Here is a 14,669-nt window from a genome sequence, read left to right on the forward strand (position 1 = left end):
GTATTCATCATCATGAATGAATTATGTTCATTGCCATCACCGGAGGGGCAATTAATATCTAGTGAGCATTTATCAAAGAGGAAGCATAAGCCATAAAAGCTAGGTCATTATATCAGTGACACCTTCTTGAGCACTTCAGTTTTAGTTAGAGAGCTGTCACCTGGCTCTTCATTTAGTCAAATGCTGTTTGGTGAATGGAAGATTACATGGTCACAGCTGGAAATAGCATGATCTAATTTACTCTATATTCTTTAAAATTCAGTGGTTTGGGGGTTGTTTGTTTTTTTTTTTAAATAAGTGAAATGACTTCAAAACAACTTTATTTTCTGCTTCATGTAACATACCTCATTTCACAGATGACGTTACATTTAAGTGAACTCATCTCCCTCCTTTATTTTAGTATTGTTATGTGGTTATTTAGGATGCAAATTCCCTCTCCTTTAGGAGACTTGTTCTTTAAGAAACAACCTCAAGCTTGAACACTGGGGTTATAGTTTATGGGATCTCTTTTGTTCTTCCAACAATGCGGTAGCTGCAGCTGTAATTATTGGCTGGCTTGCTATTCCTATCCATATGCAATTTGCTGCCCTGACATTTCTTTTGCAAATTAGGAAGGTAGTCCCTAAAATTGCAAAGATTCTGCAGCATACATAAGAGTATTGTTCCTCAACAGTTACGAACCTTTAATAAGGACCCTCAGGGTCCCTCCAAGGCATCCTAAGGGCATATATTTTACAGGCAGGGACATACGTTCATTTTGCAAATAGCTGGAGCTGTCTATGATAGAGTTAACGTTTCCAAGCTACTTGTTAGAGCATCAAGTACCCACTACAGAGTCAAGAAAGTACAACATGACTGCAGTTCCTGCGATCAGCGACAGACTAAACTCCTAATTAAGGAGAGCAGAATTAATCTGCCATAACCTACAGTAGTATGAGACTAGCAAGAAGCCCTTTCTGGGAGCTGAGCTGTGGAACACCACAGGAACACAACAGGAATGGGAGGGTGCTAAGGAGCAGCTAAGCAGCGATGTTCTCAGTTGCTCCACGTAGCACATAATGAGGCTATCTGCCCATGCCTTTACACTGAATTAACCTTAATTTGATTTACCTGAATTTACTTTGGAAGCAAAGTAAGCTAAATCCAATTATTAAAGCCACTTTAATTCTGAATTAAAACGTCCACAAAGGTGTTTAATGACTAATCCACTTGACAAGTTAATGTGGCTTGACTTTTGTGCCTGTCCTCAAAACAGACAATTCCTTAAAAGGGTTGTCAAAAACATGTACTACTAAAAAGCCACAAGCAGATCTATTGTGTCATCCAGCATTTCGGTGCCGAAATATCTGCCACAGGCACAGCACTGACTACAAGTACTAATATTGTAATTAGTAATAAAGGAAAAACAGTCACACAAAATTTTCTGATGCTGCAGATCTGTATTACTAATGTTACTGTAGTCCTGGGGAGGTAACAGAATTCATCAGGGCTTTGACCCTACCATTGTAATTCTCCAAGGAAGAAGCCTTAAAAAAAACTTGGAGACTTTCAGGAATTCTATATCCTATATTGGAGAAATAACTATTTCTTCCTCTCTCAACAAGGCTGTGGGGATCAATGAGAGGCGGTAACTCCAGAGCTAAAGATTAAAACAGTATCTACTAATGCTTCAGCAGGATATTTCCAACTATTTCAAATTTGTTTGGCCCAGCAGCTCGGGAAGGCTCAATAGGTTTTCTGACAAAAACCAGCTAAGAATTTTATTTATTAAGGCTCTTTCTGAGAATGAGTGAGCTTTTCAATGTTGGTGCTTCCTCCTCCTCCCTCTGCCAGCCTCTTTACCCCAACAAGAATCTAGGTATAGAAGAACTTCACTAATTTCAGAAATATTAAGGCTAATGAACAAAAAAAGGAGCTAATCCTATTTAATTCTGGTCAAGAATTGCTGAAGTAAGATACATTCAGTGCTTTCTTAGTACGCCTTCCCACAGAATTGCCCAATTTACCCTACTGTACCTATGAAGAGAGTTCAATTTGCCCACATGTTACACTGGCTTTTATTTGTGACAGTATTAGATTATGAAAAGCCTAAAATTACTCAAATGCTGGGTTATTTTTGGTTGCTCTGGCTAGAGTTGCGCTGTCAATCACAGACAGGCTTGCAGAGGATTGTAGGCAAGTGCCAACAATTACCATAGAGTAAATAAGATAGAATTTCCTATTTCTGAAGTGCTTGCTATTTTATTTTGCAATTATAGTTTACAATGTTGCAACTTATAACCTTTCAGCTCCATTTTCCATCCACTCCTCCACCCTCAGTTCTGGTCATCTTTCTCCACTCCAACATAACAAGAAGCACTAACCACACTAAGCAGCCAAGAAACAACCTCCCCCCAGATCCCCACCAAAAAAGAAACGAGGAAAAAGGAATTGCAACACAACTTAAGGACACCCATATCTCCTAGCCTTCAGCTAGAGCGGTGTTGAAGTTAAATACACAGAGGCACAGCCCCAAATGAAATGACTGTTTTTAGAAAAAAAAACCACAAAAACAAAAATCTGTAATGTGAAGGCATCCATACAGATAATCACTAAAAAATGGCATTTTACCTCCTTTTCCTTTTTTTTTTTTAAGAAAGCACAGCTATTTATGATCACAGCAAACCAAAGCTTAGTAGATACAAGTTTGCCAGCCAAGATTAAAGTCATTTTGTTTCTAATAAAATAGCTCTAATTGGTTAAATGATGCTGGTGTTGACGTTTTTTTAAAAGACTAGTTGGCATTGCTTTTACTACGCCCGCATACTAGATTGGACAAACAACGCCGTTGCCCTAAAACGGGGAAAAATTACCAAAACTATTAGAGACTGGAATGACCAAGTAGCAGCTCAGGAGCCAAGAGGGCCAGGGGACAACTTTGCTGCTGGTTTCCAGCTGGGTACAAGGCTGAGAGCAAGCAAGAGCAGTCGCTATCAACTGCTGTGTGGGAACCACACTACGTTACACGTTTGGAAAGTTCATTTCACCACTAGACCCAAAGAAGTAGCGAGTATTTCCCTGCAAAATCAGCTCACCCAGTCCGAGGGTTTCTCCCAGTTGAAACATAGGTCCGAGAGAAGCCAATTTATTTTAAAGATACGGTCTCTCTTTTGCAGGTAAACAAAAATTCACTATTTCCCTTCTAGCACCTTTTGCAATACTAACTAAACAATGCTAAACACAAAGCAAGGTGTCGCATTCACTAAAAAAACACTCTCTGCTCTGTTGAGCAGACCCTACAATAGCGAGAGCTAAACCAAAGCATCCACTGCATGTAAAATGAAGATAAGTTATACTCACACAGTCTCCTCCTCCTTCACTGGAGGGGGTGAGGGAGGGGGAAGGGGAGGAATAAGAAGAATCTTACTCTCATTGGCTGGAGGCTTAATCAAAATAATTGTTTTCAGCCATGTCTAAATTTATCCTTCTATGTCATCCGCACCCTAGCTTGGATCACAGATTTAAGAGGCAATCCCTGATGAACGGCAAATTACCGACTGCAGAAATCTTTTGCCAAATGATGCATCTGCTGTACGTTTGTAAATGTGAGCTGATTTCTAGGTACTTTAGCAGCTCCGGCTAATTTCTCTAACAAATATTCTATACTCTTACGCTGAAATAGCTCTAGCATTGCATGTTCGTGCTTCATTACAGACAGAGCTCACGGTACAAAACACAAGTATGTTGATTATGTGGTTATACATCAATTTTCCACACAGTCGTGTTGCTAATGCAGGAGAGGAGATAGTTAGGACACATTTAACAATCCTGTCCATCTAAGGCAAAGCAGATAACACTCTTTCATGGTTTCTAAAAATTCTTGCAGTAGATGAAGACATATTGGAAATGTCAAGTGTTTGTTCATTTTCATTCTGTGGGGAAGGAAAAATGATGACGATGCCATCTGTTAAATTATTTGAAATTCCACATTAAATTGTGGAATAAACCCCCAAACCATTCAAAGAGCTGCTTCATCATTGCAAAATGGGAGCAATGGATAAGAATGAGGAAAGCATCTGCATTTCCTGCATGCAATTGGCAGAACATCTTGTAATTAGGAAGGTAACATTTGATAAAAAAAGAGGAGAGTACAATTGACGTTAATGGTCTTTCTGTTGATGCATTTTTGTACTAGACTCACTCTCTGTAGCACCGATGGCTTTCTGAGTATCAAACATGCTGAGGTTATGGATCTGAAAAATATGATGGTGGCAAGATGTTATTGAAATTTTGCGTTCTGAGCTGGGCTTCAGATTGCTAAAATGGAGGAGTTATGATCCTCCAAAGCAGACGACGCTGCCAAAGTAAGATTGCAGGAATTCAAAGAGCTGCATAATGGAAGCATTATTTGCTATAAACTCCGTAGTTCTGCGATTCAACAAGGGCATTACATACCACGTGAGCTTAATTTAGAAAAAAAAAAAAGTACTAAAGAAAATATCTTTGCTGAAAGTTATCTTCTTGTTCTGGACAGTTATTCTTAGTCTTGAGCATAACCTCTCCGGATTCAGAAGAAATCATTTTTCTAGCTCTGGCAGCATGAGTGTGCTAAAGCTAGACAGCGTCTCTGCTGGAGCGTGAAGAGGGCAAGTGTCACAGAGAAACGTCAGCTCGCCACCAGAAATTACTGAATATAGGAGTGCAGTTCAGACGTGGCGCACAGAAAGGAGCCAAGCTCTGCTCGGCACAGGAACCAAGGGTAGCAAAATTCACTTTATGTACCTTTTCAAGTTGCTGCTAGCTGAGCATAGTCAGCCCCACGTGCAATTTGAAGTAGCTTTACAACAACTACGATGCTGGCAGGCAGTTAATGATAGCTAGGAACAGTTACATTTCTAGCTCAGGATGTGTTGGTGTTCTACAAAAATCCTTCTTCATCCTAGCCGTAATCCCTCTCAACACAAACAAAGACAACAAAGAGGTGTGATGTAGTGTGAATAACACTGTTCTATGCCACTTCTGCATTAGCCTACCTTAAGGGAATTCTCAACTGCTTCGCTAGGTCATCTTCACTATCAAAGACATGAGTAACCCTCTGGCAAGAGTCAAGGATCTGGCCCATAGAATAGGTGAGCAGAGACACACTGTGTGATCACTCACCACCACACAGGCAGAAAGTATTTTTTTTTGGCCCGAAATTCAATGTACATTTATTCATCAGTGAAGAAAACAACTCCACAGCACCAAACGTTTTCTCCTGAAGAACCTTGTACCCTAGAGTGTGTTCCCTGTCCTAACCCGCCTGTCCTCCCTTCCGCTTGTTCTGCCAGCACTCCTGGTGGGAGTCCACAGCACTGCCCCTGCCACACTGTCCCTGCTGTATCTACCTTATAGCACGTCTCACTGTCATCTCTTGCTTTGTCCTGTCCTGAGCCTGGGACATTATTACTGTTAGAAAGTCCTACACAACCAGCTAATATTCTTTTTTTGGACAATATCTTTCTAGTCAGTCTGAGTTCAGAATTCTGAGACCAGAATACTATGAATGGAACAAGAATATCTATCAGTCAGCAAGGCACTGATAGGCAAGCACAGTTAAAGCGACGATGGCTTCCTTGATAGAATTGCTCTTGAATTATTTCATTAGGACATAAAATGTTCTGATTAGTATTTAAAGCCAGCAAGGAGCATGTGTCGAATACCAGCCTAGCTTTCAGATAACTAAGGACCAATTCCAATGTAATTCTAACGTTAATTAGAACATGGAACGTTCACATGGTTGTGAAGTATGTTAACAAGCCAAAAACTTTTGAAAAAAATGGGTATTTGCGTGCAAATATATTCAAGAAAAATTGTGTAAATTGAAGCCATTTAGCAACAAATCTGAGCACAGCTAAAAAAACCCGATTCAAATAAGTGGCATGAATAACTGGTAACAAGCATCTTCTTTATTTTAGATGTGGGAACAATTTCTTCTTTATTTCTTAGAAGTGGGAAAATTTTCTGACAAAAGCTCAACTCCTCAGGTAAACAGAGAACTGCTCTGAAAATTGCACTAAAATTTAAATTAAAGTAACCCTGAATCCTATTTGATTTTGTTTGCGTTCTGAGACATAATCATTAAAAATGAGAAGTGCCTTTTCCGTGATTGGTGTTTACACTACAGTAACACTTAGAGAGGCTTAGAGGGATTCACAGCCTCATTGTGCTGGTGTTCCCGAGCACATGTAACAAAAAGTTCCTCCTCTAATGAGTTTACACTCCTGGTTAACGAGAAGCAGCTGAAATAAGTAAAAGAAGTTTAATTACTTACACATTTCATGTGAGCACAGGACTGGGAATCAGGAACTCGTGCCTCAGTCCTGGCTCTGGAATGGAGTATTTCTCTGTGAAACTGTAAAGTGAGGACAATATTTCCTTATCCTACTCCCTGTCTAGCGGGATTAATTATCAAAAGCCTGTAGGACACTCCGAAGAGGAACAGTGTGAGATTATAAAGAAACTTTCAATATTAATCTCTGTTCTTTTTCTTGACATTCCTGAAATAGCATCACGTCCTCCAAACCCCAAAGAGTTGTACCTGCGTCCTCCATAGCATTGTTCTTCAAATCATTTCAAACTGCCTCACAATGTGCCATGATTTCCAGACCCACAGCAGGGAAGGAAATCACACACGGTCACTTTGAAATGCTGTGACAAGAGCACAGAATTGGTCCTCAGCCGTCTGAAAACTAGGCTGGTATTTGGCACATGCTCCTAGCTGGCTTTAAATACTGTCGAAATGGCTCTAGTTTGGTACTCCAGGAGATTCACTATATACTTATCAACTTGGGTAAAGCCTTATTTTTTCTAGTCTTTAATCTATTTATCCTGTCATGTATTTCTCCTGATAATGGAAATCCCCCAAGAAAAAAAAAAAGGGAGCACGGGGGTGCAAATTATGCTCAGCTGCTTTATCAGGATGTTTTACCACAGCTGAAGTGGCTTGCTTTTCAAACCATCAACTTCCAGTTTAGAAATGCATAGTGTCCAGTCTGTCATACAGGCTTTTGTGATCTTGCATCCAGCTGCAAAATACTACGCAGGTAACCCTTCACGCCTGTGAATTCTCTAAGGCAGTAAATATGGGTGGTTTGTGATTCTGAGAACCACCAAGTGCTTACAATGTCCACTGAAGCTTGTGGGAGAAGTCCAGGTGCTTGGCACAGGGCAGGACAGAGATCTATGTTTTTAAAATAAAAATAGCTGCATGATACTTCCAATCCATAATCTCAGTTAAAGCCTTGAATTCTATTCCCTGCCGCTATGAATAATGCTTCCATAATTATTATTTGTGTAATAATGTGTTCGCAGGTTGTGACCAAGCTTATCCCCCAGCGTGCTAAGATTCGGAACTGTAGTCCAATCTAAGTCACAATGCTAAACTAGAAGGCATAAGAAAAACTAGGAATACACTTTAAACCATACAGCTGCTTTAAGGGTAGTGTGGCTGCATCACGCAAGCCTGTACAGCCCCTTTGGAAAACAGAGGGACAGATTCAGCCCCCTTTCATCTACAAATAGCATCACTGATCACAGCCCTGAGATAAGGCCAGCAGTTGTGAATTCTATTCCGATTCCAAGAGAGATGCAGGGCAGAAAGTATTTCTCTGTATAATTAAACGTGACTGGCACTTGTTCATACACATTGCAAACTTACAGTCACTGTTCTTTCTGCCAATAAACACAGGACCTGTCAAAGAGCAAGACCTGAAGAGACAAAAGGTACAGAAACGATTTTCTGTCCTCCTGCCCTCTTCTAAATGAGAAATAGAATTTAGCCCATGGACATTTTACATTATTGTTTTCTCTTCAAGTTTGATCTGAACCATCCTACTAATGTGAATGAAGGAGTATTTAGGACCTCTACTGGCAGCAAGTTCATGCATGTAATTCTGGAAACTATATTCTTCTTACTTATATTAACCTTTCCCTTAAGCAACGGCAACAAATGTTCCCATCTGTCAAGACCATGCATAAATATATTCAAGAATATGCCTAAACTCATTTTAATCACTTCCAAGATATGCCGAGGAATATAAAGGATTAAATATTTCACGTTTCCTAGGGCCATTTCAAACTCCAATCAGAGAAACAGCATTGAAAGGAGTCGTTTCTTTTTAGAGACCTGACTGTTCAATTCATTCCATAGCTGGAAAGGGCAATAGACGAAGGTGGGAGCCCCCATGAAACCGGGTCTCTATGCAGAAGTTGAAATGGAAGGTTCTCCATGGCCTCAAGAAGAGTGTAGCCAGCAGGTGGAGGGAGGTCATCCTCCCCCTCTGCTCTGCCCTGGGGAAGCCGCATCTGGAGTGCTGGGTCCAGTTCTGGGCTCCCCGGTTCAAGAAGGACAGGGAACTGCTGGAGAGGGGACAGCAAAGGGCTACCAAGATGATGAGGGGACTGGAACACCTCTCTAATGAAGAAAGGCTGAGGGATTTGGGTCTCTTCAGTCTGGAAAAAAAGACGACTGAGGGGGGACCTTATCAACATTTATAAATACTGAAAAGGATGGGTGTCAGGAGGATGGGGCCAGGCTCTTTTCAGTGGTGCCCAGGGACAGGACAAGGGGTAACAGGCACAAACTTGACCATAGGAAGTTCCACCTAACCATGAGGAGGAACTTCTCTCCTGTGAGGGTGGCAGAGCCCTGGCACAGGCTGCCCAGAGAGGTGGTGGAGTCTCCGTCTCTGGAGACATTCCAAACCCGCCTGGATGCGTTCCTGTGCAACCTGCTCTAAGGTGACCCTGCTCTGGCAGAGGGCTGGACTAGATGATCTCCAGAGGTCCCTTCCAATCCTATGATTCTATGGCATTTTGGTGGTCCTGTGGCATTGAGCACAGAAGGTGAGTTTCCTGGTTCTGAGCACATATGCAGCAATTTGGCTGAGAAACCTACTGAAGCAGGCAACGGGTTATTAAAGCAGGATTACTGTATGTCATTTTATATCTGCTCCGGTTGCGTGAGCAGAGTCATATATCTGTAAAGTTCCAAACTTGCTTTAATCTGTGCCCTGAGAGGGCCCAAGCACATACTTCCATAACGTCTCTTACTCAGAGAACACAGAGAGCAAGCGAGCAGACTCTGCCCATGTGAAGCAAGTTGTTTATAACAGACATTTCAGGCCTAGATTCTTTCCCTTGCCTATTAAGGCAAATCCCTGGGATAGATCCGTGCCATCCTGGGCCGTGGCAGAGGCAGCAGTAGCTCCTCTGGCTTGCTGACTACAGCCAAGGAGACCATAAACCTGCTAAATCCAACCTAAGCATAACCTACTGCGCCAGCACATCCCCTCCCCATTCTCTTTCGCTGGTATCAAGTGGGAAGATGAAGAGGAGGCCAGAAACACCGGCTCTATGCCAGCTAACAGTCGCCTGTGCTAGAAAAACATTTTCTTGGAAACTTCCATGCTATTCTGAATTCCTGTGTGCTGGACTGGTGGTACAAACAGGAATCTTGGCCTTCTGTTTTTGCATGCTAAATTTAACTACATGTCTAATTGCCTTAGTTTATTTTTAAGCTTTTGAGTTGAGGCAGCAGGTTCATTAAGTACAAGAGATCTTAATCTTGTTTCAGGAACTCATTAAATACCGCCCTGTAAAAAAGTGGAGGAATTCAGGGGCCATCTGCTGGCTGTTTGGCACATCGCTGCTGGCCACAACCCCGCAGAGTCAGTCCAAGAGAGCGAGAAGACCTAGAGTGAAGCACAAGCCAAATTCAGCTCTGATGCCAGAAAGAGATTTAGTGTAGGAAATATTTTGCAATTTTTTACAATTAATGGGGTTTTTTTTAAGGTACTGTAAAAATAACTGTAAGGGCTAAATGCTGGGTTCAGTTACATTCACACAGGTGCAAATGTAGCAGTTGCTTTGGTTGTGTGTCAATGAGAACATTTGGTCACTGGGTGATTTATACTTACAAGATTAGTTTTAGAGTAATACAGATACGGAAAAATTCAGTTACTGTGTCACAAGATCATTATAACTGAAAGAAGATTTAACAGTTTTCCTCGACTTCTCCAAATATGTATATGGCACTACTTTGTTGGAGATAAACTGGCATTTCTGTGCAGAACTAGCACAAAATCTATTCCTTTAATAGCTGGTGGATCAGGCCCTTGTACATTATTTCTACTGAGATATAAATTTCACTTTCTTACAGTTCTGTACGCATTTTCCACAGAGCAAAAAAAATTAAGACTTTTTAAATACTGCTTAGGACATCACCTAAGTGCATTCACGTAAGCAGCTCTATAATGGAGCTGGTGAGATGCCCAAGTAAAATGGTCCAGCTGGTAAACTGCTGGGTTGGGATCCTGGGACCCACAGTCCATGTCCTTGAACAACCCTTTGTGCTCAAGTAAGATGTAAGAAAAAGGCGACTTACGATGCTGATTGCCTTAAAAAGATCAAGACACACATACGATAGTAATTGGAAGAACAGACACCTATTTTAATAAGGCAGGTAAAGAATCAAAAGCCTTTCACTGACAACCATGCAGATCAAGGCACCTACTGCATGAAAAAAAACCAAACATGTGGGACCCATAATTGAACTAAAAATATTTCTACAGGTTTTGGAAATCAATCTCAACTTTCAGTCATAATGTGCTAATCCAGGGTAGCTGTCACAGCAACTGAACATCCGATGCTTCAGCACTACTTCTGACGGTAAGGACAACGCAGGAATTTTGTCAGCGATTTTTTTTTTTTTCCTATGGAATTGATATCAGATCAAAGCAAAAATAAGGCAGTAAAAGGGCAAGAAAGATTTTTGACCAGTTAATTTTAGCTTTGTAGGAATGCAAGCAGAAAATCTTTTGGTTGAAGATTTTACCTGACATCAGTAAGCTGAGTCAACGGCATGTCAATTTAAAAATCCTACCAATTTTGACAGAAAGGTTATAGAGTCTATGTTTACAAGACAGAAAAGAAAGTATCCGCATAATATATTTGTTAGGATAAAATAACTCGTTTGCATGCCTGAATGTTTTTGTTTTGTAAGCCCGCTGTAAGGCTAAGCTGCAACATGATGATCATGGTAATATAATTACTAATCCAAGGTTAGCCAAAGCGATTGTGTAGCCAAGAAAAATTAGATGCCTCAGTATGAGTCAACACATTCATTTTCCAAATAGTTTGGCTGTACAAGGTAGATAAAACGGTGCTTATAAGGTACTGGTAACAAGGTGGTTCCCAATAGCTTTCAAACTACATTACCTTGTTCTGCCATTATCACGATATAGCAGTAAAGGCAAAGAGAGAAGCAAGTTGAAAACACCTATTTTGTCCCAATAATAAAAGCAGTTAATAAAAGCTAAGTGCTATTTGCTGTGTTAAATTAATTCCATAGCTTGATGTAAAGTATTGGGGCCACGAGCACCACCCCCTGCAGTGGTTCAGCTGCCGGTGTTCAAGGCCAGTTGTGACACAAGCTCAGGCGTGTCACTTCAGATGCGGCTGCTGTGAAAAGAGCTGCGTGAAGCCTCTGCTGGGCCCTTCCCCCTTTGCTTGGGAGCTGCTTTTGAGCTCAGACACTTGCCCTTGGTCCTGGACTGAGCTACGCTGCAGCTACACCTCCCCCTGGCCTCATCCGACCCCTGCCCTTAACTGATTCCACTTTGCAGCTTCATCTCAGACCCGCTTCATCACTACAGACTTCCCACGCGATCACTGGGCTGCTGGCGGACCCTGCGTACTGTCACTGGACCCAGTCCTGTCCCCGTTCTGGCCTTCATCTTGGACCTACCTCATTACCACACACTTGCCAACTGGTTACCCTCAACAGACCTCCGCTTTTCTTGTTTTGGGTCCTGTGGGACTGCACTCCTTGTGTCACCTACAGCTCCTGGCTCATCTTCCCTTACAGAGGAACCTGCTTACGCTGCTCCCTGACATAAAACTCAGATACGCGCCTGGCAAAAGTGACAACTATTATCTGGATCCCATCTAATGGGAATGTAATACGGAAATCAACATTAGTACCAAGTTAATCTATCATAATACACAAGATGAATGAAATGGCAGATCAAGCCCTTTTCGTTTTACGTCCTCCACTTAACTGTTTTACATGCTGCACAGCGTTCCTTCTCCTCTCCCTTGTCAATAACACTTAACTCTGCTCAAATGCTGAAACAAACCCCGTGCATGCTACTGTAAACTATTAATTCAACCTGACCTTACAGCACAGATCACATCACCACTCTGCTGGCTTTCAGCCGAACCATAGATGCTCAAATCAGTTCTGAATTAGATCCAAAGGTTAAAATGTGGTTAAGGGGCTCATTTTCATGAGAGATCAACTCAGGCCAGTCTTAAGTTTCACTGAAAGTTTGGGTGGTGGAAGGGAGCAAGAAAAAAAAAATCATTAAAAAATAATCAGGTTCTTCCATGCATTTTCGTAAGAGGCGGACCAGATCGCAAAAGTATCCAGACACCTAAAGACAAAGACTTGACAGGCAGAATTCTTAGAATGAAGCCACTGATTTCCAGGAGAACTTGGTACTTGCATGTCTTGAAAATACTACTGGATATCAGCCCCTTCTTTAGATGCTGAAGTACCTCTGAAAGTTGGTTCTTAGTCTCCTAATCACCTGCACTGTTTTGAAAGTGTTCTTCCCAAACCTGATACTCATTTATATTAGTGCTTACCACAGAGTGAAGCTGAGCAGAGTTTGACTGAACTAGGTTAAGGGACAAAAAAAAAAAAACAAAAACAACACACAAAAAAGACGGCAGCATTAAAGCTGAATTTCACTGCTTTTAAATTTTAGACAAGAACTCTAATGTAACCCTAATGCAGCTTTTTAAATTTCCTTTGCACTTCTTTCCCAGTCCCTCAGTTACAGTAATTGCAGAGTTTCTAAACTTTCCCTCTGATTATTATTCAATTCAATTATTTATGTACATTATAAATGGCCAGAGGAATACTGGAAACCATGACAAGCGTTCCAGATCTGAACATCTATCGTTGCCAAAACAAAGGACTTAAAAAACAAATTTGAAAGTGTGCTACTCTGTCAAACACTGTGACTTGTTCTTTGAATCTACGTGTTTATATATAGATACTAGATATTTTCACTGAGAGACACAGCTGCCAAATTACAGCTTCCTTAGTTTTAAATGTCAAAACATTCAAGTTTTTCTGTCTTCCTATGTGCAGCAAAGGAAAAAAGAAAGAAAAACCTGTTCTAATTCAAAGAAAAAAATGACGCTGTCAAGATGCATTTCAAGTAATCTTATAAATCACTGTTGTATTTGATAGATGATGCTGATACATTTTTCATTCTTTATTTTAATAATGAATATTGCTGAAGAAGAACTAAGAGCAAAGTTGCCCACGGAACATGGTTATTATGGGTTGTGCTGATTTTGTTTCTACCAACAGTGCCTCCCAAGTTCAGGCAGGTTTCCCTCAAGCAGGCTGTCAGTTAGTTTAGGTACCGGTTAGCTGTTCCTACAAGCATCAGAAGTAAATCCTGGGCTGGTTGGCTTATGCCAATGTCCGTGCTGCCACAACCAGCTGGCAGGAATGCCATTAAAGCTATTACAGCCATATTTACACTGCGATTCAGTTACAGCGAGACTAGATGTAGAAATACCTTGAGCCGTACTTGAGAGAAACCACATTACCAAGCTGTTATCTTCATTTTATTGGCTTCAGCACAGCAAATATGGGAAATGGCCGAGATACAGAACAACCCAGCAATCGCTTGGTGCATTGTCAGGAATGAGTTCGCAAGGCTCAAGTGTATTTCTGATGAGCAAGTAAGTGCCTGCATCTTATTAAGGGCTAACTGGAATGTGGGGGTACCTTCCAGCAGACTAAGGAGCAAGTTTGAAGACTAGATTCACAACCTTTACAACCTTCAAAACAGAGCTCTGTGCAGCGCACTGTCCTTGCCAGAGCAGGCTGGCAGAGGGAAATTCAGCTCTTGGTTTGCTAGTCCTTTACTTCTCATCAGTGATTAATCCAGTGTTTTAAAAAAAAAAAATGAGCTTTCTATCTGCAGAAAGACAGTAGTCAATTGCTTACAAAACAAACAAATCTGAATGGTCTGTCCCCCAATTTAGGACCGTAAGGTCTTTCAACTTTTGTGCTGTCAGAAGAGCTTTGTTATTGCCCAAATCAATCATTACGGTGGCCTCACGGACAAATTCTGGAGTTTCTCATCTCCTCTTACCTTCTCAGCTGGCCTTGTGATCAGTGACATCACTGCAAGCATGAATTAGGACTATATATACAAATCTTCCCAGAAGGAAAAAACAGCCCTGTCCTCTGAGCCGTATTTTAGGCTCTGGGAAAAATCATGATAATTTCATACTCCCTTAATCAGGACATCAGCCAAAAGCAAAACCTATTACTACAACCACAATCCTCAAAACCTACCCACAAAACTGAAATATAAAGCTGCTAGGGGGAGACAACCAGACAGGACTCAGCATAGGCTTTGCTTTAGAAGTAAGTCAGTAAAAATATTTCACTTTTTAGAATGAGTTATGAAAAGTCATGTGTAAGTCTGGCTCCCATGAAGTAGATGACACTGAGCCCACTGACTTCAGCAAGCCAGGACTCCTGCCATACCCCAACATGCCAAACCTGGTGGGAAGCTGTAAGGGGAACACTTCCCACACAGGAAAGGTGACAAAAA

At 41.3% G+C, this 14,669-nt stretch overlaps 1 protein-coding gene across 1 annotated transcript in view; it reads right to left on the reverse strand.

Moving 5' to 3' along the window:
* The window catches only part of DNAAF8 (dynein axonemal assembly factor 8), a 96,402-nt gene that overhangs the window by 64,915 nt on the left and 16,818 nt on the right, over positions 1-14,669 (reverse strand). The window lies entirely within an intron of this gene.

The sequence above is a fragment of the Chroicocephalus ridibundus genome, chromosome 8 (genome assembly GCF_963924245.1).
Source record: "Chroicocephalus ridibundus chromosome 8, bChrRid1.1, whole genome shotgun sequence".
In the NCBI taxonomy this organism is placed as follows: Eukaryota; Metazoa; Chordata; class Aves; order Charadriiformes; family Laridae; genus Chroicocephalus; species Chroicocephalus ridibundus.